This window comes from Berghia stephanieae, chromosome 12 (assembly GCF_034508935.2).
Source record: "Berghia stephanieae isolate SIO BIC M18660-M18661 chromosome 12, UCSD_Bste_1.3, whole genome shotgun sequence".
NCBI classification, from domain to species: Eukaryota; Metazoa; Mollusca; class Gastropoda; order Nudibranchia; family Aeolidiidae; genus Berghia; species Berghia stephanieae.
Genome location: NC_088371.1, coordinates 19,751,874 through 19,778,078, shown reverse-complemented (window position 1 = coordinate 19,778,078; position 26,205 = coordinate 19,751,874). Strand labels below are relative to the sequence as shown.

General features: G+C 35.6%; 1 protein-coding gene across 1 annotated transcript in view; it reads left to right on the top strand.

Moving 5' to 3' along the window:
- The first annotated feature begins 1,619 nt into the window (after positions 1-1,619).
- Positions 1,620-26,205, top strand: part of LOC144958187 (uncharacterized) — a 74,219-nt gene continuing 49,633 nt past the window's right edge. The window contains exon 1 of the mRNA XM_078889972.1: positions 1,620-2,185. The gene's annotated coding sequence lies outside the window, so the exon portion shown is untranslated. The remainder of the gene's footprint in view (positions 2,186-26,205) is intronic.

Sequence of the window (26,205 nt, the reverse complement as noted above, 5' to 3'; positions counted from 1 at the left end):
GGTCAAAATTACTTCGCGATGGTGTGAACGAATCGGCGATCTCAAGAAGTGGGTGAGAGAGGGATCTAGAAATGACTTTGGGTTTGAAACGAATATTTTGTGTTCGTGGATAGCTCACACGGTAGAGCCACGCTCTCACCTGCCAGGCGGAGTTGTCGTACCAATAAGGTCGCAGGTTCGAACCCCACCACCGCCGCGAAAAAAATTTTTATTCTCTATTGTCTTCTGGCACTTTTCTACTCACTTCATATCTTGTTGTTACCAACATAAGTGCCTGCTCCACTCACTTTTCTGAATTAAAAAATTCACCCATACACCGGAGCATACTCAATGTCTCAATCGTTTCTATGTTATATGTTTGTGATGAGAATATTGGCTATTAAGCTTAACTGCTGGTCAAAATTACTTCGCGATGGTGGTGAACGAATCGGCGATCTCAAGAAGTGGGTGAGAGAGGGATCTAGAAATGACTTTGGGTTTGAAACGAATATTTTGTGTTCGTGGATAGCTCACACGGTAGAGCCACGCTCTCACCTGCCAGGCGGAGTTGTCGTACCAATAAGGTCGCAGGTTCGAACCCCACCACCGCCGCGAAAAAAATTTTTATTCTCTATTGTCTTCTGGCACTTTTCTACTCACTTCATATCTTCCTATATTGTTTTCCAACTTGCATTCTGTCTTTGTCTTGGAATGAGATTGCTTGGTTTTGTCCTGGCCCTGGTCGGGGTCCTGGCTGGGAGGAAGACAGTCAAATGCCTAGTTATTGTTTTGGGAGATGATATTTTTAACCTTGTAAATCATCTCTCTGTTATGTATTATTATATTTGTTATAATTTATAATGTAAGCATTTGAGTGTGTTCCTCTTAGTGGGGGCCGTGCTTGTGTCCGGATGAGACTTATTGGTGATCTCAAACTAAGTACATTGAAGGAATCTTGGAATCTACATCTGATCCCTATTTGTTCCCAGTTCCCCTTTGTCTTACTTTTTCTTGGATGCTTTAATTGTAATTCTAGAACTTTTTACTACCCCATTTTCTTCCTTTTTACTGGCGCTGATATAACCTAAATGTGTTGCAAGCGCCGTAAAACCCTTAAAAACAAACAAACAAAACTTAACAAATTACTGCATTACAACCTTTGGATTAAACATACAACAATTGTGGACTACTTTTTATACTATTATGAAGACTAGCATCCCGGGGGTGAGAATAGTCACTTCGTATTGTTTTTGCCATCCTCGTTTATGAGTAATGCTCACTGAACTGTATTAACCCGACTATAAACGTTCATGGATACACACAGATTTGTGTGTTGGTCCGTTATATTCCGGATGGCAATGTTATAAGCTTCTTAGCCAAGCGCATTCTATCTATAGATATTTATCATGTCTGTGAATACTTACGACTTACGTCAACTGAAAATATCTATTCATAAAATGACGCGCAGATGCCAAAGAAACGCAAGACGCAGCCAGCGAGTGACGGACGGACGGACAATTCTCGCATCGCGATAAGCAGATGTGATGTGATGCGGCGTGACGAAGCGATACGCGTCATCAATACCACACACGCGCACGGGACGCAATAATTGTTATTGGGAAATAAGTAAGTGGCAGATCATAGAAAGTGAGAGGGAGAAAGAAGACTTGTGAGAGGGGTGGAGAAAAAAAGGGGGGCGGAAAGATACGACAAAATAATTGAAAAATAAAAACATTGACAACAATTGATTGCCACTACCCACTCCCTGCTGTACATTTATAAAGTTGTGAAAGCGGTAATTTTATCAAGAGATCTATAACATTCACCAGGCTAAGACTACAAACATACATATCGGATGGTTGTGAGAAGTGTAGTAGTTGTCACTTTTAGAGTTAAAGACAATTATATTATTTTAACTAGTACTGCACTTTGAAATAAATAGACTTGTGTCTCATAATTTAGTAAATTAAATATCGGAGGAAACAAACCAGCAACTCAACAATTAATACAGTCTGAGTTTTTAGGATAAATCAGATTATTTTAAATATAAAATCCCTTAAATCAAAGATTGCTTAGATTGAAAGCTGTATATCATTAATTGTGAGGGGGAAACAAACTTTCCTTTTTTTCTTTCCTCTCTCCAAGTAACTTGAGGACACAGTGGAAAAAAAAGAAAACATTTTGTGTGCTTTGATGTGAACGAGCGGTAAGTGACACAACTTGTCTTGTTTCAAGCTTTCTTTTTTTTTAAATCAAATTTCCCTTTTATTTTTGTTTTTGTAAATAAAGTAAAATATGTATGTAACCCACGTAGGCCAATTGCGGATGTGTGGTATTTTGGTCTGACACTCGTTTTCGGATCGGAAGGTCCTGGGTTCGAGCCTCGCTCGGCGCATAGCTGTTGATTCAATGTAAAAGACTCTTTACTCACATTCTCTCATCGAACTCAGGTGCAAAATGAGTACCTGGCCGTTAACAGCGTTGTTTTTGTCGGGGGAAAAACAACCTGTAATATAATCTAACAGGCGTCATGTCTCGTTTTACGTGTTCCTTGTTGCTGTTGTCCAGAGACCCTTTGCAAAGCGCTTTTAACCTGAGTTTTACGTGAAAATTATCAAAATTTGGATATAACAATTTTACAAGGGGTCCCTTAACAACATTTAACACATAGAACGGGACATGACGTCCATTAGGCGATATTACATTTTTTGTCGGACGGAATCAACGCTGTTAATAACGGCCAGGTACTCATTATACACCTTAGTACGATGAGAGAATGTGAGTAAAGGGCCTAGTCCAATGACTCAACTATGCGAACCCAGGACCATCCGATCCGAAAGCGAGTGTCATACCACTAGATGACATATCCGCATTTTTAGACACACTATAAACGATACTTCACTTCTTTTTATTTATTTAATTTTTTTTTTTAACCTCAGGAATGGGAGACACCCGATGTCTGTCGTTGCTTTGCCAATTTAGAATTATCTTCTTGACTTACTTGACTTAGATGCCTTTCGCGTCTCGACCGAAAGATCGGGTCGCCTTGGCTGTTTCCAGTATTTCCTGTGTGAGGTGTCTCCAATATTGCCGGTCCTCTGCTAGGGTTCTCAGATTTTCAAGGTCCCCTGCCGTTATGAGACTAATGCTTTGTCCAAGTGTTGTGAGGTTTTTGTTTAGGATCACGGGGAGTGTTGTGATCGGTCTTCCTCTGAAAAGGTTCCCGTGTTTTTGGAAGTATCCCGACATGGCTTGGTTTGCTGGTATGTTTTTGTCCCTGCGTAGTATGTGACCGAAAAGTTGCCATCGTTGTTGTAAAATGTCAAGGGAATTTTAAATACGACAATAAACAGATATAGGTTTATTGACCTTTAAAAAAAAATAAAAAGTAATAATAATAATAATAATAAATAATAATAAATAATAATAATAATAATAATAATAATAATAATAATAATAATAATAATAAAACTTCTTTTTATTTTTAATCCATTTTTTAGTGAAATTAAACTCTATGATAAAATCTGACGTCTGAAATTATTATTGTATTTTCAATTTGATATCATTACGCGTTACTATTTATGGGTAGTGGTAGGTCAATTCTAGAGTGATTTTAAAACTAAATTGAACAAAAATTTGACATTTTAGTTTTAGTGCTGCTACTATGAGATGTGTGGTATGACACTCGCTTTCGGATCGGACGGTCCTGGGTTCGATCCTCGCTCGGCGCGCATAGTGGTTGAGTCATTGGAAAAAGACTCTTTACTCACATTCTTTCACCGTACTCACGGGTGTAAAATGAGTCATCGAGTCATGTTTTGTTCTACGTGTTACTTGTTGATGTTGACCGGGGATCCTTTGTACAGCGATTTGAGCACGTTTAGTGGATATTGCGCTATATAAAGTAATATGCCTTAAGGGCCTTGAGGCCCATGGAGCCGGAGCTTATCCCGGTTTCTATAGCGTGAAACGAACAATACCAATTTCTTGTTATCCTTTGGATAGGACGCCAGTCTATCGCAAAGTACTTTCCGCCGGATCTAATAGACTCAGCTACCCAATCACTGCTGGGTGGACAGGGGGGGGGGGGGGCAGAAAAACTCTCGACTGCATCCGGGATCGGTCTCGGTGCCTTTGCGTGTGAAGCGAGCGCTCTACCAACTGAGATATGGGGACTCCTGCGCTATATAATGCTCAGGTATATTCTTATTTCTTTTCTTTGTTTTTCTTTTTTTTTTTTTTGGGTAAAATACCGTTTTGAAATGGTGGGTCACTATGTTAAGTTTAAAAAATGTTTAAAAGTTTTTAATTGAGCTTTTATATAGAGCAATATCCACTAAACGTGTTCAAAGCGCTTTACAAACGGTCCCTGGGCAACAGCAACACTTAAACATGTAGGACGACGGGACATGATGCCTGTTAGGCGATATTACAACTTTTTTTTGGGGACAGAAACAACGCTGTTAGTTAACGGCCCGGTACTCATTTTACACCTGAGTATGGTGAGAGAATGTGACGTGAGTAAAGAGCCTTTTTTTCCAAGGACTCTACTAAGTACCGTGTTCTTCCCGGTCTAATACATTTATGAGACGATTGATCGAATTGTTTCATCGATCATTGTAAGATTTTTGATCCGAGAGCCCAAATCCAAGTCGCGTTCCAAGATCAACAAGAAGTCCCGAATGTGTTAAAAGACAATCGGGTTAGAAAAACCCTATTCTCAAATACGCATATGAAAGTTTGAAAGTACAAAATTAACCCCCAAAAATATAGGCTATGCCCTTTCGCAATTTTTTTTTAAAAAAAGAGAGTTTTTATATAGCGCAATATCCATTCAAAGTCTCGAAGCGCTTTTACAAGGGGCCCCAGGCCAACAGCAACACTTAACATGTAGGACGAGACATGACATGACGCCTGTTAAGCGATAAAACATTTTTTTCCGGAGAGAACCTCACTGTTAACGGACTGGTACTCATTTTACACCTGAGTACGATGAGAGAATGTGAGTGAAGGGCCTTTTCCCAGGACTCAACTATACGCCGAGCGAGGTTCGAACCCAGAACCTTCCGATCCGAAAGCGAGTATCATACCACAAGTCCACATAGCAGCACATAGCACCGAAACCATTAGATCTTGTCGCCAAGGTATTCCATGAAGAAATATATATATATATATAATCCATCAAACAGGATGTGTGATGTCAACAGAAATCACCCGTGTTATCCAAAGTGAAAAAAATGGGAGTTAATAATCTTGCACAAGGTAAAAAAAAAACGAAAGGACTCTAACCCGGGAACTTCCGGATCACAGTGCAATGCCTTAACCACTCGGCCAATTCGCCCCCATTTTTTTGGGAGTCCTTCAGAGCCATCAGGGCCATGGAGCCGGAGTTTATCCCGGTTTCTATAGCGTGAAAAGGACAATAGCAATTCCTTGCTATCCTTTGGATAGGACACTAGTCTATCGCAAAGTGCTTTCCGCCAGATCTAACAGACCCAGCTACCCATTCGCTGCTAGGTGGACAGGGCGGGGAGTGGGGGGGGGCGGTCAGGAGCCCTCCCCCCCCCCCCTCCAAAATAGATGAGATTAAATAGAATATAACATGATATAATATTTGTTTGTGTAGCACATAATTAATCGGTCGGATATCACAGTCTGGTCCGTATTTTGATAGAGACAAAGAGGGAATTTGTTATAAATAGTAACGTGTAATGATAGCATCAAGTTTACAATAATAATTTGTGACGTCAGAAGCGTTAACGTTCACCATAAATTTGATTTTTTTAAAAAAAGAAGTAAAATTTAAGTGTTTTTTAACCCAAGCTTATTTTCAAAGATGACGAAATCGGAATCAATTTAGGGGTAGAATAATAGATTTCTTACACTCTTACGTTATAGAATTTGAACTTTGTTCCCGACGCGCAATCACAATCCCGTGCAGCGGTTTGGTAAGCACCCTGAATTCCAAAAAAAAAAAAAAAGGGAGAGTGTAAGAATATACGATTCTTTCATCGCTTTGTATTTATTAAACGAGTTACAATTTTTATCGCGCCCAATAACACAACGAGCTTGCAAGTATGTGTTATCGCACGATAAAAATAAAACGAGTTTTATAAATACAAAGAAATTAAAGAATACGTTTATTCTCTCCTCTCAAGTAAGATATATTTTGCAACCAAATGGTATGTTATTAGTATAATAATTTGTATCTTTCTCCTTCTGCATAAATGACAATTTGACCCAAAACTAAAAACGTTGGATTTGTATTCATGCGCACCACAAGATTACCTTTAATTACCAACCAACTGTCTTTTACACCTGATTTCACACCAATAAAATATGTGAAAATATTCTGCAATTGATGAATAACATTTTTATTCAACGCGTTCAAAGCGTTATTCAACGATTACGTTTTTACTAAGAAATGATTGCGTTTTCCAATGAGAGGGCTGGAATAATTGTATATTATTATAACATCGCATTCATAAAATATAATGAACAAAATTGAACTCGAATTCTGTGCATTAGTCTAATAACCCGCTTCAATTCTCTCAAGTTCTTAGGTACCAAGCGAATGTTTTTAATCAATTTTTTTTTACATTTCAAGATCTTATTACAAGAAGACAAGATGTGCGAAATATATTTTTTCTGCTGTCTGTCTAGATTTTAAATGATGTATTCATGTTTTTGTTTTTGTTTTTTTTTTATTGGCTGAAGAAGGGCTTTGAACTCGAAACGTTCGTGGTTGGTATTAAAAAAAATTTAGCTGTTGTATTATTCATTTTCGTTTAATCCATTTTACAGTCCACAGCTTCTAACAGCTTGAGCTAAAAAAAAAATTAAGAAAAAAAAACATATATAGCACGATATCCACTTTATATGCTCAAGGTGCTTTACAAGGGGTCCCTGAAACAGCAACATGTAACATGTAGAACGAGACATGACGCCTTTTAGGCGATATTACGATTATTTTTTTTTCGGACAAAGACAACGCTGTTAAAACGGACAGGTTCTCATTTTACACCGAGAGAATGTGAGTAAAGAGCCTTTTCCAAGGACTCGACTATGCGCCGAGCGAGGCTCGAACTCAGGACCTTCCGATCCGAACGCGAGTGTCATACCACTAGACCACATAGCCGCACTTCTAACAGCTTATTACCACTCTGACTCATAACAGTGAGACATCCGTATTTAGCTAAGAAACTTTATTCATCTATATTCTGCAATCCTTTTACATTAAAGTGTGGCTATGTGGTTGTGTAGTATAACACTCGCCTTCGGATTGGTATGTTCTGCGTTCGAGTCCTGCTCTGAGCGGCTCATAGCTAGTTGAAAACACTCTTTACTCACATTCTCTCACCGTACTTAAGTGTAAAATGAGTACTCGGCCTTTATCTCTGTCGGAGAAAAAATGTAATATTGCCTAACAGGCGTCATATCTCGTCGTACGTGAAAAGTGTTGCTGTTGGCTGGTGACACATTGTAAAGCGCGTTGAGCACTTTAGTAGATATTGCGCTCAGTTTTATTTTAAAGAGGCATTTATCATTTTCAATCATTTGTTGACCGTCTCTGCTTATAATATTTTAGACTGGAAAAAGAAACAAACGCGATTTTAATCCTCGACGAAGGGTGGGATTCGACCTGACAAGAGGTTTGATCCGCCCAAAATTAAATAAAACATAGTGTGCAAAGCTCGTATGTATACTTCAGAGTTTTGATCCGCCCAAAATTAAATAAAACATAGTGTGCAAAGCTCGTATGTATACTTCAGAGGTTTGATCCGCCCAAAATTAAATATAACATAGTCTGCAAAGCTCGTATGTATACTTCAGAGGTTTGATCCGCCCAAAATTAAATAAAACATAGTGTGCAAAGCTCGTATGTATACTTCAGAGGTTTGATCCGCCCAAAATTAAATAAAACATAGTGTGCAAAGCTCGTATGTATACTTCAGAGTTTTGATCCGCCGATCGTTAAAATCGGGACTTCAGAGGTTTGATCCGCCCAAAATTAAATATAACATAGTGTGCATAGTTCGTTTGTACACTTCAGAGTTTTGATCCACCGATCGTGAAAATCGGGACTTCAGAGGTTTGATCCGCCCAAAATTAAATATAACACAGAGTGCATAGTTCGTTTGTAGACTTCAGAGTTTTGATCCACCGATCGTGAAAATCGGGACTTCGGAGGTTTGATCCGCCCAAAATTAAATATAACATAGAGTGCATAGTTCGTTTGTAGACTTCAGAGTTTTGATCCACCGATCGTGAAAATCGGGACTTCAGAGGTTTGATCCGCCCAAAATTAAATATAACATAGTGTGCATAGTTCGTTTGTAGACTTCAGAGTTTTGATCCGCCGATCATGAAAATTGGGACTTCAGAGGTTTTGATCCCCCGATCATGAAAATCGGGACTTCAGAGGTTTGATCCGCCGATCATGAAAATCGGGACTTCAGAGTTTTGATCCATCCGCCGACCATCGATCTTCGAAAAATAATTAAAGACAAACAAAGCAGAAAGAAAAGTGCAAGAAAATAAATTTTCCTTAAAAATAAAATTAGCCTGCCTCAGTCAAGCCAAGCTGAGTTATTGGGATGTTTTTTGGGGGGTATTTAAAAAAATTTATTCGTGACTCACCGAACTTAAAACGGTACTGTGCTGGGATGAATCGCTACCCGAAAAAGCGAGTTTAACCGTAGCCATCGTTAACTTATAGATAGTATGCGCTTGGCTAAGAAGCTCACAACATTGCCACCCGGAAGTATAACGGACCAACATACAAAATTATGTGTAGTCTTAAACGTTTATAATCTGGCTAATACAGTTTAGTGATAATTACTCATAAACGCGAGTGGCAAAAAACAATAACAAAAACCGGAGTGACGTCAACGTCGATCTATCTATAGATAGTATGCAGATGACGTCACTCAGGCCTTTGTTATGGTTTTTGCCATCCGCGTTTGTGAGTTGTTCTCACTAAACTCTATTAACCAGACTATAAAAGTTCATGGTTACACAGAGTTTGTGTGTTGGTCCGTTATACTTCCGGATGGCAATGTTGTGAACTCCTTGGCCAAGCGCATTCTATCGATAGCCTGACACAAGATCCATCTAGAACTTCTTATAGTTTGACGTCATTTTTTTAGGTTTGTGCAGCGTCTAGTGAGTTGTCGTACAGTTGAGCCCAAGGAAACAAGTTATTTCATTGGTTGAACTATTGAATACAATTCATGAGTTGTTTTCTTCTGTGGCCAAAGACTTGTCTTTTGACGTCATGTTTTGGTCAGTCTAAGCGTAGAAATTGTTAAGTTATAGCCTGACACTGAAACCCAAAAAGACTGGCATTTTGACGTCATTATTTGGTTTTTGCACCGCCTAGTGAGTTGTCGTTAGTAGTGCTCATGGAAACAAGTGGTCCCATTGGTTGAACTATTGAATACACATCACGATTTGTTTTCTTTTGTGGCCAAAGACAGGCATTTTGACGTCATTTTTTGGTCAGTGTCAGGCTATAACTTTACGAAGGCCACGGTGTAACCCGGTAATACTCTAACAGTCGTAACGTCACTTCCTTCCTTATGACGCATGGTAACTTAGTAACACTGGCTCTAAACTATCGGAACAATGGCGGACGCCCGTATGAAATATTTCCCAGGCGAGCATAAAAGCGTATACAGAGGAGAAAAAAAACAAACATAAATTTGATCATGTTTTGACTTTTACACATTCTGATCACAAGGCATATGAAAAGTTCTAGCCAGCATGAAGAATAAAAAGTAATGATTTTCTTTGTTTAGAACCAAGATGGCCGCCGTTGCCGGGCGGCGTGACATCAAACTACTGAATCCAATTGTCGTACTCTTAAAAGACAGGTATTTAAAATTTGAAGCTTTTGAAATGTGGTGCTTGAGAAGGATGCAAAGAATATCGTATACTGCACACAAAACGAACGAAGAAGTGCTAAAACAAACATACCAACAAAGGAAACTAATGCCCTTAATAGCGGATCGACAACTATCCTTTTTCGGACACATAGTAAGGAAAGATAAAAATGAATACCTGGCAAGTTGTGGAATAATACCTGGTAAACGCGCCCGGGGAGACAAAGAAAAACACTCATAGACCAACTGAAGGGCTTCACCAACCTAACAATCCAAGAACTGTTTGAAAAAGCAAGAGACAGGGAGGAATGGAGAGAGATAATTCATGCAGTATCCGAAGCCTGGACCAGGCATGGAACCTAGAAGAAGAAGATTTAAAATTTGGCCAGAAAACTCGTCATTCAAATATCGATCGATTCAAATGACCATCTGCTTGGAGAAAAGAAGAAAAAAAACACCTCTCAAACCTAGAACCTTGCGAGGTCTTCCTTCAGTCCCAGGTTTAAGAGTTTTTGCCAAGATGAGGGTCATTTGTGACCCCTCGTCTCAAAACGGTACTAAGTTGGGATGATTAAGATGTTGAAAATGGAATTTGTACCCAGAAATATCATGTATAAGTTGAGTTTATATGTTTTATAGAGGAGAAGGAATATCATATTTTTCTGTGCTAAATACCAACGTTTCATATTTTTGACCAGTTTAACTATAATTTGACTTGTTAGCATCTGGTCTATCCTGACATAATACCGTTTTGAGACGAAGGGTCACATTTAAATCGATCGATATTTGAAGGACGAGTTTTCTGGTCAAATTTTTTAATCTAGGTGTCTTTCCAGAGTACTGCAGTTAACTGGTTAACCCTCTCCTTACCACCTGCAGCAAAATCGTCACATTTGTTCCGATACAATATATACATTTTTCTTATTCAGAGTTATTTTGTACATCACAAACTTTGAAGAATGATCTTTGTTTAATTAATAAGAACATAAAGTTGTTTTGTAAAGAGCTTGTTTGAGTTTAAAAAATATTTTTTTTCTGCTGGGTAAGCCCGTCATTTTGGGAAAATACTGAAAAAGAACAGTAAGGAGAGAGTTAAAGATTTTTTTTTCTCCAATGTTTTATAACCACAACGAAGGGAAACTAACCCCAAGTTTCATATAAAAATAATTTGTACCTATAAATTCAATTTCAAGCACTTTGTTGATTGCTTTGTCGTCTAGTATTTTATCATACACAACTTTTCAGATCTAATTTTAGACAGAAACTTTTAACGAAATAACGATCGATTGAAAAAAACACTCAACACGTCATAATGTATCAAATCTGAAGTCTTTTTAAAGACACCATCCAACTCTCGGATTTAAGTATTTTTGACTAGTCAGGACCATTTTAATTTGATCAACATTTGAAGTAAAAATTTTTTCTGACCGAAGTGTAAAAAAAAGTGTTGTGTCTTGTCATTGGGCGGTTCTATTGCTCTCTCTCTCTCTCTCTCTCTCTCTCTCTCTCTCTCTCTCTCTCTCTCTCTCTCTCTCTCTCTACCTCTCTCTTTTTATCTCTCAATCTCTCTCTCTCTCGCTCTCTCTCTCCTCTCTCTCCTCCTCCTCTCTCTCTCTCTCTCTCTCTCTCTCTCTCTTTGAGCTCGTTTAGTGGATATTACGCTATATAATAAAAGCTATTTTTTAAAATACACATCTGCTGCCGACTTGAAAATTTAAAAATTCGTAATTTTTAGGGGATAAAAATTGTAGTCGCTAAAGTTATTTTAAAAAATAAACAATTTACCTTCACGTGGATTAAATAACATTTTATTTTCCTTAAATTTATGTAGTCTGGCACCAACCTTCATTTTAGATAAGTTTTAATGACTTAGAAATGCTCATGAAGCTCTGAAACTCGAGCAAAAATTTCGTAAATCTACGAATTGTTTATAACATTAAGCGGGTCTGATTAACTCATTCAGCCCTAACACCGACTATATCCGTAGTTTACCCGGGTTTCCGCGTTGTCGTCGTGCAGAGGCTAAGTACTTCGTAAGAAGGAAACCAAGAGTAACCCAAAACCGGTATCCGGACTTTGACATGTATGTCTCATTCCCGGATACACACCTCCACTCTCATGAAAAGTCGGTAGAACAGCATCTAATCTCTACGAATGGGGCTATATAACAACACCAACATGCCAAGCCTGTAACGCTCCAAATCAGGACATCGACCATGTGGTACTTCACTGTCCATCAACATCCAAAGAGGGCGGCTATCCTGCTATCCACAAAGCTGATGACGACTACATCAAATGGCTGAATGAGTCACACTTGGAGGTGTGAAGACCATACGACACTACGACTACTACCCGGGTTACTTTTACCCCACGCCTATTTATTAACATTTTTCTGAGACAAATTATAGGCGTATAGTATCAAAGCTAATGTTTTTAGTTCTTACATGTTAACGGTAGTCGAATAAAACTATCTATGTACATGCTCACTTTTAAACCTTTTTTATTTTCAATTTTGAAAAGTACCAAACATCTCTAGGATTGATTTAGTTAATAGCCACCTGTTTTCATTCCTCTTCTAAAACAATAAAATGCAAAACAGAGTATCAATCTGGTGTTATATCGGAATGAACCAAATAAAGAAAATTAAGTTTAATGTTTAAATTGTATGAATTAAGAAATAAATGAGACTGGCAAAGTGACGACAAACATTGGATGTCCCTAATTAATTCCTGAGGTTAAAATAAATGAATAAATAAATGAATAAATAGATAAATAAATAAATAAATAGAAATTTTTTTTGGGTGGAGGAAGGCGGATGAGATATGATAATAAACAAAACATACCCTCCCCAATTTAATTTAATTTGACTTAGATCAATCAACGTGCTCTTATATGCAGGTCTGATAACCCAAATTGGTATGGGTTATCGTTGTAATGGACATACTATTCTCAACCAGACCCACAATAATGATGACCATTACAACAATGTTTAGTCAAACCCATAAATTGTGTTCGGCTATCAGACGTGCAAATATGTGTACTTTGACTTAAAATTCATTCTATAAGTCAAAACGTAATATTTAATTTTAAGTATTAGACTTCATCACGACATATGTGACCCCTCGTCTCAAAACGGTATTATGTCGGGATGGACCAGATGCTAATAAGTCAAATTCTAGTTAAACTGGTCAAAAATAAGAAACTTTGGTATTTAGCACAGTAAAATATGAAATTCCTTCTCCTCTATAAAACATATAAACTCAACTTAAGCATGATATTTCTGGATACAAATTCCATTTTCAACATCTTAATCATCCCAACATAGTACTGTTTTGAGACGAGGGGTCACATATAACCATTTTGATACGATTTGCCACACATTCCTTACACCTACCGCCAACCATTGAACTTATAGCAACCGGTTATTTTTAAAATCCAAAATGTCAAATCAATTTATTCCATTGTTTCAAAATGACAACAATTTATCACAAAGAAATGTCTTCTTGCGGGGGCTGTCTTGTTTCAATTCACTGTTACGTTTTGGTATATTATATTATATTATATTATATTATATTATATTATATTATATTATATTATATTATACTATATTATATTGTATTATATTATATTATATCATATTAACTGCAGTTATATTGTTTTTGACTATGATGATAATAGCACAGTATAATAATAATGATAATAACAATAATAATAATGATAATAATAAGAATAAGAATAATAATAATAATAATAATAATAATAATAATAATAATAATAATAATAATAATAATAATAATAATAACAATAATAATAATAATAATAATGATTATTATTATCATCATCATCATCATCATCATATTATTATTATTATTTATTATTATTATTATTATTATTATTATTATTATTATTATTATTATTATTATTATTATTATTATTATTATTATTATTATTATTATTAACAGCGTTGTCTCTGTCCCAAAAAAAAAGTAATATCGCCTTATAGATAGTTCGAAGATGACGTCACTGAGGTCTTTGTTATTGTTTTTTGCCATCCGCGTTTATGAGTACTGCTCACTGAACTGTATTAACCTGACTATAAACGTTCATGGTTACACACAGTTGTGTGTGTTGGTCCACTATACTTCCGGATGGCAATGTTATGAGCTTCTTAGCCAAGCGCACACTATCTATAGGCGGTCTCGTTCTACATGTTAAGTATTGCTGTTGGTCAGGGACCTTTTGTAAAGCGCTTTGAGCACGTTTAGTGGATATCGCGCCTTATAAAAGCTCAAGTTTTTAGGGGGGGGGGGGGGTATTTATTAGGTCGCAATAGGGATTTGAATGCTAGGCAATTAAATTTTTTAATTACATTTGAGACCTATCGTCTCAATGTGATTTGATTATCTAGGGGTTAAACAAGAACTGGATATTAAATTTATACTCACACTCACATATTATGTGAAACATGTGACGAATTTCTGCTCGTTATCGTGGAGAATAAAACTATACGATTCTGTCATTTGTTTGTGTTTGTAAAACGAGTTATTTTTATCATACCAAATAACACTACAAGCTTGCGAGTATACGATTCTTTCATTTCTTTGTATTTTTTAAAGCGAGTTATTTTTATCATAACAAATAACACCACAACATTGCGAGTAAACTATTCTTTCGTTTCTTTGTATTTATTAAACGAGTTATTTTTATCGTACCAAATAACACTACAAGCTTGCGAGTATGTGTAATTGCACGTAAAAAAACGGAGCTTAATCTATACAAAGAAACGAAAAAAATACGTTTATTCCACCCCTCCAAGTAAGATTCTTATATTTTATCATGACCGATTGTATGGTATTAGTACTTCAATTCGCCATCATTAACGTGTGTTTGCCTCCATCGGTTTGAATGACAATTTGACCCCCCCCCCCCCCCCCCCACAAAAAAAAATAAAAGAAAAGCGTTTGATGTGTATTCATATGCCCAAATATCTAATTATTTTTAATTACCAATCAGCACTCTTTTACACATTATTTTAACGAAGTGGTTATTCAGTATCAGATACTGAATAGTGCTTTGCCACTATTCAGTATCCATAAGGAACTCTTTTTTTATATGGAGAGAGTGAAAAGTGCGACAATCTCGGTTGAATGTAAATAAACTGCTGACCTACTTCCAGATTTAACACGTGCAGTAACTGACAGCCCGATTCAAAGTGTAAAAATATTTTGATCGTAATTTTAAAATTTCTGCTATTGTGCAATTAACATAGTTCAAAATATCAAAGTAAGAGTGGCATTCAAATACATCTTTAAATGTCTAAATAGACATGATTAAATGTCACTAAATGTTCTGTGACACCATGGCTTGATGGATATAAGCTGTTTGACTCTGAGCTTACGGTTCGAGAGTTCAAATCCCGGCAGGGATAATTATTTTTTTTCCCCAATATTAATATTATTAAAAGTCCTTCTCTCTATTGAAATTTTTAAAAATTTTGTTTTAGTAATTTTATTTGCTTGCAATATACTTTAATGTAGATATTATACTATTGTTCTTTTATTATTATTATTATTATTATTATTATTATTATTATTATTATTATTATTATTATTATTATTATTATTATTATTATCATTATTATTATTTCTACTTACTATTATTATTATTATTATTATTGTTGTTGTTGTAATCGTCATCATCATCATTATTATGATTATGATTATTATTTTTTTTAATCAAATAGTTGGAGTAATTTAATCAGTTATCGATTTATTACGAATAACTTTATGTGTTATAATCTCGTTGTTGTTTTTCATTGATGTGCTCCTCTATTGTTTATTGTTTATTGTTTGTCTCATTTGTTGTTGTTGTTTGTTTGTTTGTTTGTTTGTTTTTGTTATCTAAGACAAACCCGATTCATTATAAATATGTAGCCAGACTTTCTGCCATTTTTAATTGAGCGATGTACTTCCGTGAATTAATTGCCGTATTATATTAAAATTTACACGATAATAATAATAATAATAATAATAATAATAATAATAATAATAATAATAATAATAATAATAATAATAATAATAATAATAACAATAATAATGATGATAATAATAATAATAATAATAATAATAATAATAATAATAATAATAATAATAATAATAATAATAATAATAATAATAATAATGATAAGGGTGGAATAATATACGATTCTTTCATCTCTTTGTATGTATTAAACACATTATTTTTATCGTGCCCAATAACACAACGAGCTTGCGAATATATATATGTATATATATATATATATATATATATATATATATATATATATATATATATATATATATATATATATATATATATATATGATATTTCGTCAATACAATGCCATTGAAAAATAATATTTACCAACTCTGAACTTGAATGTTATTAGAAGTTGACTCAATTATAGATAGTTCGAAGATGACGTCACTCAGGCCTTTGTTATTGTTTTTGCCATCCGCGTTTGTGAGTTGTTCTCACTAAACTGTATTAACCAGACTATAAAAGTTCATGGTTACACAGAGTTTGTGTGTTGGTCCGTTATACTTCCGGATGGCAATGTTGTGAACTCCTTGGCCAAACGCATTCTATCTATATGAACATATTTGTATTCGAGGGGAGGGGGGTGGTTGAATGTGGTATCCATTGTTGATGTTTCAGTTGAAGTGGTTTTATGATCTTCGCTTGCAGATGTCAAAACTGTTGCGCTCACTGTAATAGTATGTTACCAAATCCGATCTAAATCTTAAAAGAAAAGCGTGCCGCTATGTGGTCTAGTGGTATGACTCTCGCTTTCGGATCGGAAGGTCCTGGGTTCGAGCCTCGCTCGGTGCATAGTTGAGCCCTTGGAAAATACTCTTTACTCACATTCTCTCACCGTACTCAGGTGTAAAATGAGTACCTGGCCGTTAACAGCGTTGTTTTTGTCCGAAAAATTGTAATTTTGCCTAACAGGCGGCATGTCCCGTCCTACATGTTGAATGTTGCTGTTGACCAGGGGACCCCTTGTAAAGCGCTTTGAGCACATTTAGTGGATATTGCGCTATATAAAGCTCAAAAAAGAGTTTGAATCGATTTTTCTACATGTATGTGCAGGTAGACCAGCGTTCAGAAAGATATTTACATGATAATTTTCCGATTTTTAGGATTTGCAGAGGGTAAAAGCCTTTTGGTACTGAAAGTGTCGCGTATCTCTCCTTTATTGGTGTTGAAATAAAAATACACGGCTTGATTCGTCGGAATCCTTTTATCTGTTTTTCAAACCACTAGTAAAGAATCCGCATATTTGCGGGGAAATAAAGGCTATTACTAACAGGCATTCATGTTTTTAAAATTATTATGCAACTGTATTGTGGAAATTAGGATAGACCGAGACGAATCACTTGAGCAATCAACGATCAAAGTCAGTCTGGTAGTAGAGTCTGTAGGTGCACGCAAATAAATCTGGCAACATGGCGGTCGCATGCCGATTCCTAATGTCAAATGGCCGATCATTAACCCCTAACAGATTTTTATTAATAACCATTTGAGTCAACGGGTGATAAAATTACCCTTAATTTATAAAAAAAAAAAGGTTTGCAAGTAACTGGCATAACAATCTGTAAAAGTAGTTTCATGATTTTTAGATTTGCCAGTAATTCTGTGCTCATCGGCAAACATTTAACATATGCTGTACATAATAATTTTGATCCCCATCCCCAACCCTATTCAAACCATAACAAAATTGAGAATAGAGTGACGAGAAACATGCAATTCTAAAATCATTCTTTTTTATTCTTTTCCGGCAGTTTAAAAAGATGACAAAGAATTAGTGTTGGGTTATTTCTTATTGCAACCTAACTACAAAAAAAAAACAACCAACAAACAAATAAACAAAATATTTTTTTTTAAATCAAGGAAATATTTTCCTGTGCAGTCTTGATGGCGAAATCTTTGGTTTGTATCAATTTGCACATATTAGCAGGTATGATAACCGAACTCGATTTTGGGTTTGATTTAGCATTGTAATGGACCATATTTTGCGTTGGTTTGAGATTGGTATCTCCATAACAACAATGAGCCCATAACAAATTGAGTAATCAGACCTGTAAATAAGTACACTTAGGTTTGGATACACATCTACCCTCAATGGGAATTTTCGATTCGTTGCTTTTTGATCAGCTAACTGTCACTAATTAACTCAGAAATATGGGAGAGACCACTCGCACGAGCATTAAAAAAACATGCACTGACGGTATCGTGGTAGGGGTATAGTTACTGACCCGTATTGCAGAGGTCGTGGCCTCGTTCTGGTGTTGACTTAATACAACTTCCGTTTTACCAGAACTGTGCAGGTTGAATGAGAATCGGATTCATAATACGATATAAGCCTGGGTGGTTATCTAGGTCGATTTGGATATGATATAAGGCTGAGATGAATTATTAAGTCATCGTTGCTTGTAGGATGGGATCCGAGAACTCAACTCTTGGAAGAAAAAAAAACTCTTTACTTACATTCTCTCACCGTATTCAGGTATCAAATGAGTACCTGGCCGTCAACAGCGTTGTCTCTATCGGAAAAATTGTTATATCGCCTCACAGGCGACATGTCTAGTTCTACATGTTTCGTATTGCTGTTGGTCAGGGACCCTTTGTAAAGCGCTTTGAGCACATTTTAGTGTTTATTGCCCTATATAAACGCTCTAGCTCTAGTTTTATAGAAGGAACGACATTGACGTCATTCACCTCTTTGTTATTGTTTTGTTGGCGTCATGACCTCAATAAATCGCGAGAGGGGCTCAAGATATTTACTACATTTAAAACCACCATTTTTACTTTTGAAAATATCAAATTAAGGAACATGAACCGGTAGAAGATAAAGAACTGAACAAGTGTATGTATGAAAAGTGCCAGACAAAGCAAGAAAGAAAAATACAAGAAAAAAAAAACATCCCAAAAAGTTAGTTGACCTCCCCAGTTGAGGTCGACTGATTTTTTGGGTTGGTTTTTTTTTATTTCTTGCTTTGTCCGGTACCTTTCATAAACACTTGATCAGTTCTTTATCATCTTTTTCTTTTTCTTTTTTTTTTCTTCTTTTTGTCATTTTTTTTTTTTTTAAAGTGAACCAATGGAATTTATCCCGATGTTTGCTGTAACGTTAAATAGACAGTTACAATTGTTTGCTATCATTTGAATAAATATCTACTTTAGCTCTAACAGATCCATATTCTGAATCTGTGCTAAGTGGACAGAGGGGACATTAAAAAAAAACAAAACTGGACGGTCCCAGTAGCAGGATCTTTAACTTCTGAGGCAAGCGCACTACTTACTGAGCAATAGCTAGGAACTCCTTTTTTGCGTATGGAATAACTGTGACATTTGTGACCAATCGCCTAAAAACGTTATTATTATTATTATTATTATTATTATTATTATTATTATTATTATTATTATTATTATTATTATTATTATTATTATTATTATTATTATTATTATTATTATTATTATTATTTTTTATTATTATTAATATTAGTATTATTATTATTGTTAATTATAATGTTTACAAGGCAAATGTACAATTAAAGACCGCAATTTCGGCATAAGGAATCCAAATGCGCCAAAGATATTCAATTTAAGCGTGCAATTTTATTGGTTAATTGTTAACAAACAAAACTAAATCAGGTGCTAAAAGTGGATGCATCAAAGACAAGCGTGGAAACACCATCATGGACAAAGACTGCATTCTAAACAGATGGTCAGAATATATTGAAGAACTTTTTTTTGATAATCGAGGAGAAATGCCTATGATAAAAGAACTGAAGGGCCTTCTATAATGAAAGATGAAGTTAGGAACGTCATGAAAAGCATGAAAAATGGAAAAGCTGCAGGACCTGATGCCATAACAATTGAAGCCTTGACTGGCCTGGGTGAATGGGGGATTGAATTCATCACAAACCTTCTAAATCAAGTGTATGACACAGGAAAAATGCCAACTGATATGAAACGATCCATTTTTATAGCACTACCAAAAAAGCCAGGGGCAGTTGATTGTGAACAACACAGAACTATTAGCCTAATGAGCCACCTCACAAAAATTCTTTTGAAGATAATTTTACTAAGAATAAGAAATAAAATACGACCTGAAATTGGGGAGATGCAATTTGGTTTTGTTGAGGACAAGGGTACCAGAAATGGAATATTCACATTATCAATGCTGATGGAAAGATGTATTGAAGTAAATAAAGATCTGTATATGTGTTTCATCGACTATTCAAAAGCCTTTGATAAAGTACAACACGAAAAACTATTCAAAATTCTATCATCCTTGGACATTGATGGTAAAGATTTAAGAATATTACGGAATTTGTACTGGGAACAAGAAGCAGCAATGCGTGTTGACAACGAACTAAGCAGTTTTACACCTATTAGAAGAGGAGTTAGGCAGGGGTGTGTTTTGTCTCCAGATTTATTCAACCTCTATAGTGAAATGATATTAAGAGATATCGAACATAAGAAGGGGGTGTGTATTGGAGGAAAGAATGTAACAAATCTGAGGTATGCAGATGATACGGTTCTACTGGCAGAATCTGAACATGAACTACAAGAATTACTGGATGTTGTAGTCAGGAGTAGTGAAAATATGGACTGGAACTGAATATATCTAAAACAGAATGTATGACGGTATCTAAAAATAATAACCCACCAGCCTGTGTAATAACAAGCAGAGGACAAACAATACAACAAGTTGAATGTTTCAAATATTTAGGCTTCAATGTAACATCCAATGGAAAATCAGATTGTGAAATAAAGAAAAGAATAGGTATGGCGAAGAATGCATTCAACCAGCTGCATACAATTATGAAAAACAGGAATATTAGCATGAAAACAAAAATCAAAGTCCTGGATTGCTATGTACTGTCTGTGCTGCTATATGGTTGTGAGAGCTGGACCATAAACAAGACCATGGTTAAAAGACTGGAGGCAGTGGAAATGTGGTTTTACAGAAGAATGATGAGGGTGTCATGGATGGAAAGGAAAAGAAATGAAGAAATTTTAGAAATGGCAAACAGAAAAAGATCACTGATAACAAAAATCATCAAACGCCAAATGGAATTTTTAGGACACATTATCCGCCACCCTGGTTTGGAAATACTCGCCTTGACTGGAAAGATGAATGGAAAAAGAATAAGAGGAAGACAAAAAATAACGTATTTGAAAGGGATAAGAACTTGGACAGATGAAGCTGAGAAAGGTGGCGCTGCTTTAATAGAATTGGCAAGAGATAGATCAGCTTGGCGGAAGATGACCTCCGACGTCTGCTTCAGATATGGAACTACATGAGATGAGAATTGTTAATTGAGTACGAACTATAAATAGACGCAAACATTCAATAGCTAATTATTCAAATGCCGCATTGCGAAAGCAATTTCGGCACATTAAAAAAGATAATTTGTCAATTGGGTCTGATTTTGTTTTCCACAAATTAATAATTAAGATGAAAACATGGAAAATTAATGTTCCAAAATATCGTTACATGACATAAGAAGGCTTTTTGAAGCATATTATGAAAGATTTTAAGATAATAATTTGCTCTTAACAAAGCATTTGGGATGAAGAGATCAACTGCCTAATCCCGATATCTTGACACTGCAATGCGTGGAATTACGCTGCAACATCATTTAGTATCATGCACGATTAACTTTTTTGTGTTACGGGTTCGAAAATGTGTCAGAACTTTTCAGAATCTTGAAAGCCAACAATTTCGGCTGGTCGGCATATGATATTTGTACTCATTAATGAGTACGGATCTGGTATCGATTACATCCAATTATTCTGTTTTGATATTTTATAATTTAACTATTCATAAAAAAGACCGTTAGATATAAAATGTAGATATACATTATCGGTACCAGGATGATTAATTTAGATTTAGATTATCTGTTTTACATAATCATCATCTTATTAATTTTAGATGAATCATTTGTATTCATGGACACCCACGAGATGTTCGGAAAAATCTGCCACTTATGCATAAAATGTGTAATGTAAAATAATAATGATGATGATGATGATGATGATGATGATGATGATGATAATAATAATAATAATAATATAATAATAATAATAATAATAATAATAATAATAAATAATAATAATAATAATAATAATAATAATAATAATAATAATAATAATAAATAATAATAATAATAAAATAATAATAATAATAATAATAATAATAATAATAATATAATAATAATAATAATAATAATAATAATAATAATAATAACAATAATAATAATAATAATAATAATAATAATAATAATAATAATAAAACAATAATAATAATAATAATAATAATAATAATAATAATAATAACAACAATAATAATAATAATAATAATAATAACAATAATAATAATAATAATAATAATAATAATAATAATAATAATAATAATAATAATAATAATATAATAATAATAATAATGATATAATAATAATAATAATAATAATAATAATAATAATAATAATAATAATAATTTACCAATTAATTAGTTAATTGTGGTAATGATGAGGATGATAATGCCCCCCATAGCCGTGTATTTTCATTCAAAATGAATTAGACAAGGTGTTAAGTTCCACCGACAAGGACAAATTATCGAATTAAACTGTCAGTCCACTCGTAATTGTCTGACTTCTTGACAATTTGGGGAAAAACCACCGACTCAATGATCGACTTCTTGAAATTTGCATTTCATGGACTTAAGAAAAATGAATAAAATAATTTTGAAAAACAATAAAATAAAATAGAATAAAAATTAAATTCACTTTATTCATCCCTTATGAGATTTTTTTTCTAGGTTCTATTCCAAAGTAATACTGGAATAACCCAGGCGTCAGCTGCAGTGAAGCGCCGCAAATTGAGCTAGGGCGAGGTGACTTGCTCAAGGCCACACAGCGCAGCGGCGGATAATCGAACTCGGTACCTCTCGAGTACGAAGCAAAGACCGTACAATTGAGCCACGCTGCCCCCTAATAATAACTATCAAGGACCTACTCGAGCTCAACATTTCAAAGGATACTCTGTCCTTCTTTCAACACAAAAAAGAAAACTAAAGCAAAAGTAGCAACAACAAACAACCTCCTTAGAAAACTGGCAAACACTACATGGGGAGCAGATCCAAAAACAGTCAGGACAACCGCACTAGCGCTCTGCTATTCATCAGCCGAATACGCCTGACCAGTCTGGACAAGATCTTGCCATGCCAAAAAGATTGACACTGAGCTACATAACACCTGCCGGATCATTACTGGTAACTTGAAACCGACTGCAGTTCCAGTCCTCTATCGGCTGGCTGGCATTGCACCTCCCCACATTCGAAGAGCCACTGCTTCCAAAGCCCAGAAATATGAACAGGAAATGGACCCAAGGCACCCCCTCCATGATCACAACCCAACGACAAGTAGACTGAAGTCGAGAAAGAGTTTCATGACGGAAGAAAGCATCAACCCTGACCATGCATATGTTTAAAGGCTTTCCTCGTGGAGGGAGTGAGACAATCATGCAAATGAAGCTGTTGAAGATCCGAGAGAAGAACTGCCCTACGGAACTGAGCTCCCCAGGAATGAATAGGTAAAACTAAACAGAGCACGGACAAAAATTGGGAGAACAGCTGGAAGCATGAAAAAGTGGGGGCTGGCTGAGACTAGATTGTGTACATGTGGATGCCCAGAGCAGACGGCGGAGCACATCCTTAGAGAATGCCAGGATTGGCCCAGCTGCACTGACCATGACCTAAGAGTCTGCTCCACAGATGGTGTGGAGTGGGTTCGGTGTTGGAGCGACTAGCTATGATGATGATGACCTGTCCCACAAGTACACATTGCCGCAAAGAACCCGAAACCACAGAGCATCATGTTGAGCTTTGCATTGTGACGAGGCTATCGGGCGGCAACAGCTTCTACTGATGCTCACACTACCATGTGATGACGATCGACCCAATCTGAAATTCATTACTGCACTCTTGCACCGCCGCAAATCCGCCCGGAAGGTTCGTCACAACACACCGTTCAACTAGATGCTCTGCGGTTTCGGGTTCGTTCCCACTTCGGGTACATGTTGGATAGGTGGAAAGTCCCCTCTGATGAAGCGATTTTTCGGGCGGCGTTCGTGACTGTACGCGAATGAGGCAAAGAATTCACCGCCTGCATAGAGCGTCATACTTTTGTAGTGAGAGACATGACCATTAGATGCTGCTGTCACCATCATTTTACTAGCCGAGCTCAACATCGCTTGCATTTGCTCCATGACAAAACACGTTTCTACCAAATCAGAGACGCAGCCTTTTTTATCTTAACTAATGCGTGGCTATGTGGTCTTGTAGTATGACACTCGCTTTCGGATCGGAAGGTCCTGGGTTCGAGCCTCGCTCGGCGCATAGTTGAGTCCTTTGGAAAGGCTCTTTACTCACATTCTCTCACCAGACTCAGGTGTAAAATGAGTACCTGGTCGTTAACAGCGTTGTCTCTGACCGGAAAAAAATGTAATATAGCCTAACAGGCAATCATGTCTCGTTCTACATGTTACGTGTTGCTGTTGGTCAGGGACCCCTTGTAAAATACTTTGAGCAAGTTTATTGGACATTGCGCTACATAAAAGCTCAAGTTTTTAGGGGGTTTTTTGTTGTTTTTTTAATGAAGCAAAGGTGCCGTAACAGTCCGACCCCCTCCCTAACGCCGCAAAAGTTTTTATTCTCTATTGAAGCTATTCGTTTAGGTAAGATACTTAATACACCCGCCAGCCAAGTTAAATATACCAACACACAAAACTGTGTGTAACGTTTGCCGTTTATAGACTAGTTTATATTTATAGATAGAATGAAGTTGACGTAACTCAGGTCTTTGTTATTGCTTTTTTTTTGCCATCAGCGTTTATGAGTAATTCTCACTAAACTGTATTAACCAGACTATAAACGTTTAAGGTTACATAATATAGTTTTGTGTGTTGGTCCGTTATACTTCCGGATGGCAATATTGTGAGCTTCTTAGCCAAGCGCATACTATCTATATAGTTCAGTGAGAACTATCTAATCATTAAAAGGCTGTCTGAAAATAATAGCAAAGAGCTGAGTGACGAAATCTTCGATCCTTCTATTGTCTTCTGGTATTTTTCTACTCACTTCACTTAATTTCTTGTCTACTAATGAGTACACTCTCTTCAAAATAAAATAGAAGACAATTCTCCGAACAGGTATCTTTTATAATATCCGAGAAAACCAAAATGTAAAAAAAAAGAACCAGTATGTTTTAATTGGCTCTTCTCAATAGACGCCCGGTTAAGTTCACATCACAATTGCCAATTATTCACATATTTTGTGTCCATTGTTGATACAAGAAAATTCTAGACTATTTATTACATCTTTCTTTTTTTTTTTTTTTTCTTTTTTTTTTCTTTTTTATTTGGTAGCTTATGTGTGACCCGCCGTGACAAAACTGTATTATGTCGGGACGAATTAGAATCCTAAAAATGAAATTAGAACTTAAAGGATAAGAAATACCAAAGTTGAGATAAATTGAAACATAAATTTTATTATTAGCATTAAATGGCACAAGAATTTCCTTAGACTTGTGTGAAGTTTGAATATGAAAAAATAATAGACTGAATGAGAATTTATAGGGGAAATAATCCTCAGTATCTCAAAATGGGTAAAAACGGAGTTATGGAGTTTTGGAAAACCACCTTCTCCTTACCAAACATAGGAAAATCATCAAATTCCTTACGATACAACCAACATTTTTCTTATTCAAATTTCTCTTGTACATCATACAATTTAGACAAAAATGAACAGTGTGTTGTAGAGCGTGTTTTGCTAAAGAAATTATGTATCGCAGGAACTTACTGCTATTGTTTTTGAGTGATAAAAAATAATTTTTGTGTTAGTTGGGTGTGAAGTTTTGGGGAAAATCCTGAACATTGCTGGTAAGGAGAGAGTTAATGATATCATCTTCGACTTAAGTATCGTTGCCATTGTCTTCGTCTTCATTATGATATAAACTATCAAGGTAGGTCATTAAAGGGTATCAAGTATTCATGATATGTAGAGTGACATCCACTTAACTCGACTTTAATGAATTGAATAACAATGTGAAATTGAATGCGAGCTTCAATTTAATATACGAAAATAGATACAATTGGCGTTTTGGGTTTCCCCTTTAAGATGAACAAACAAAACAATTGATGGACAGGAAATAGTATGCTCCTTTGTTAGGAAGCACGAATTATAATAGAATAATAGATATTGATAAAAGGTGCGCAATTAATTAAGTGAAAA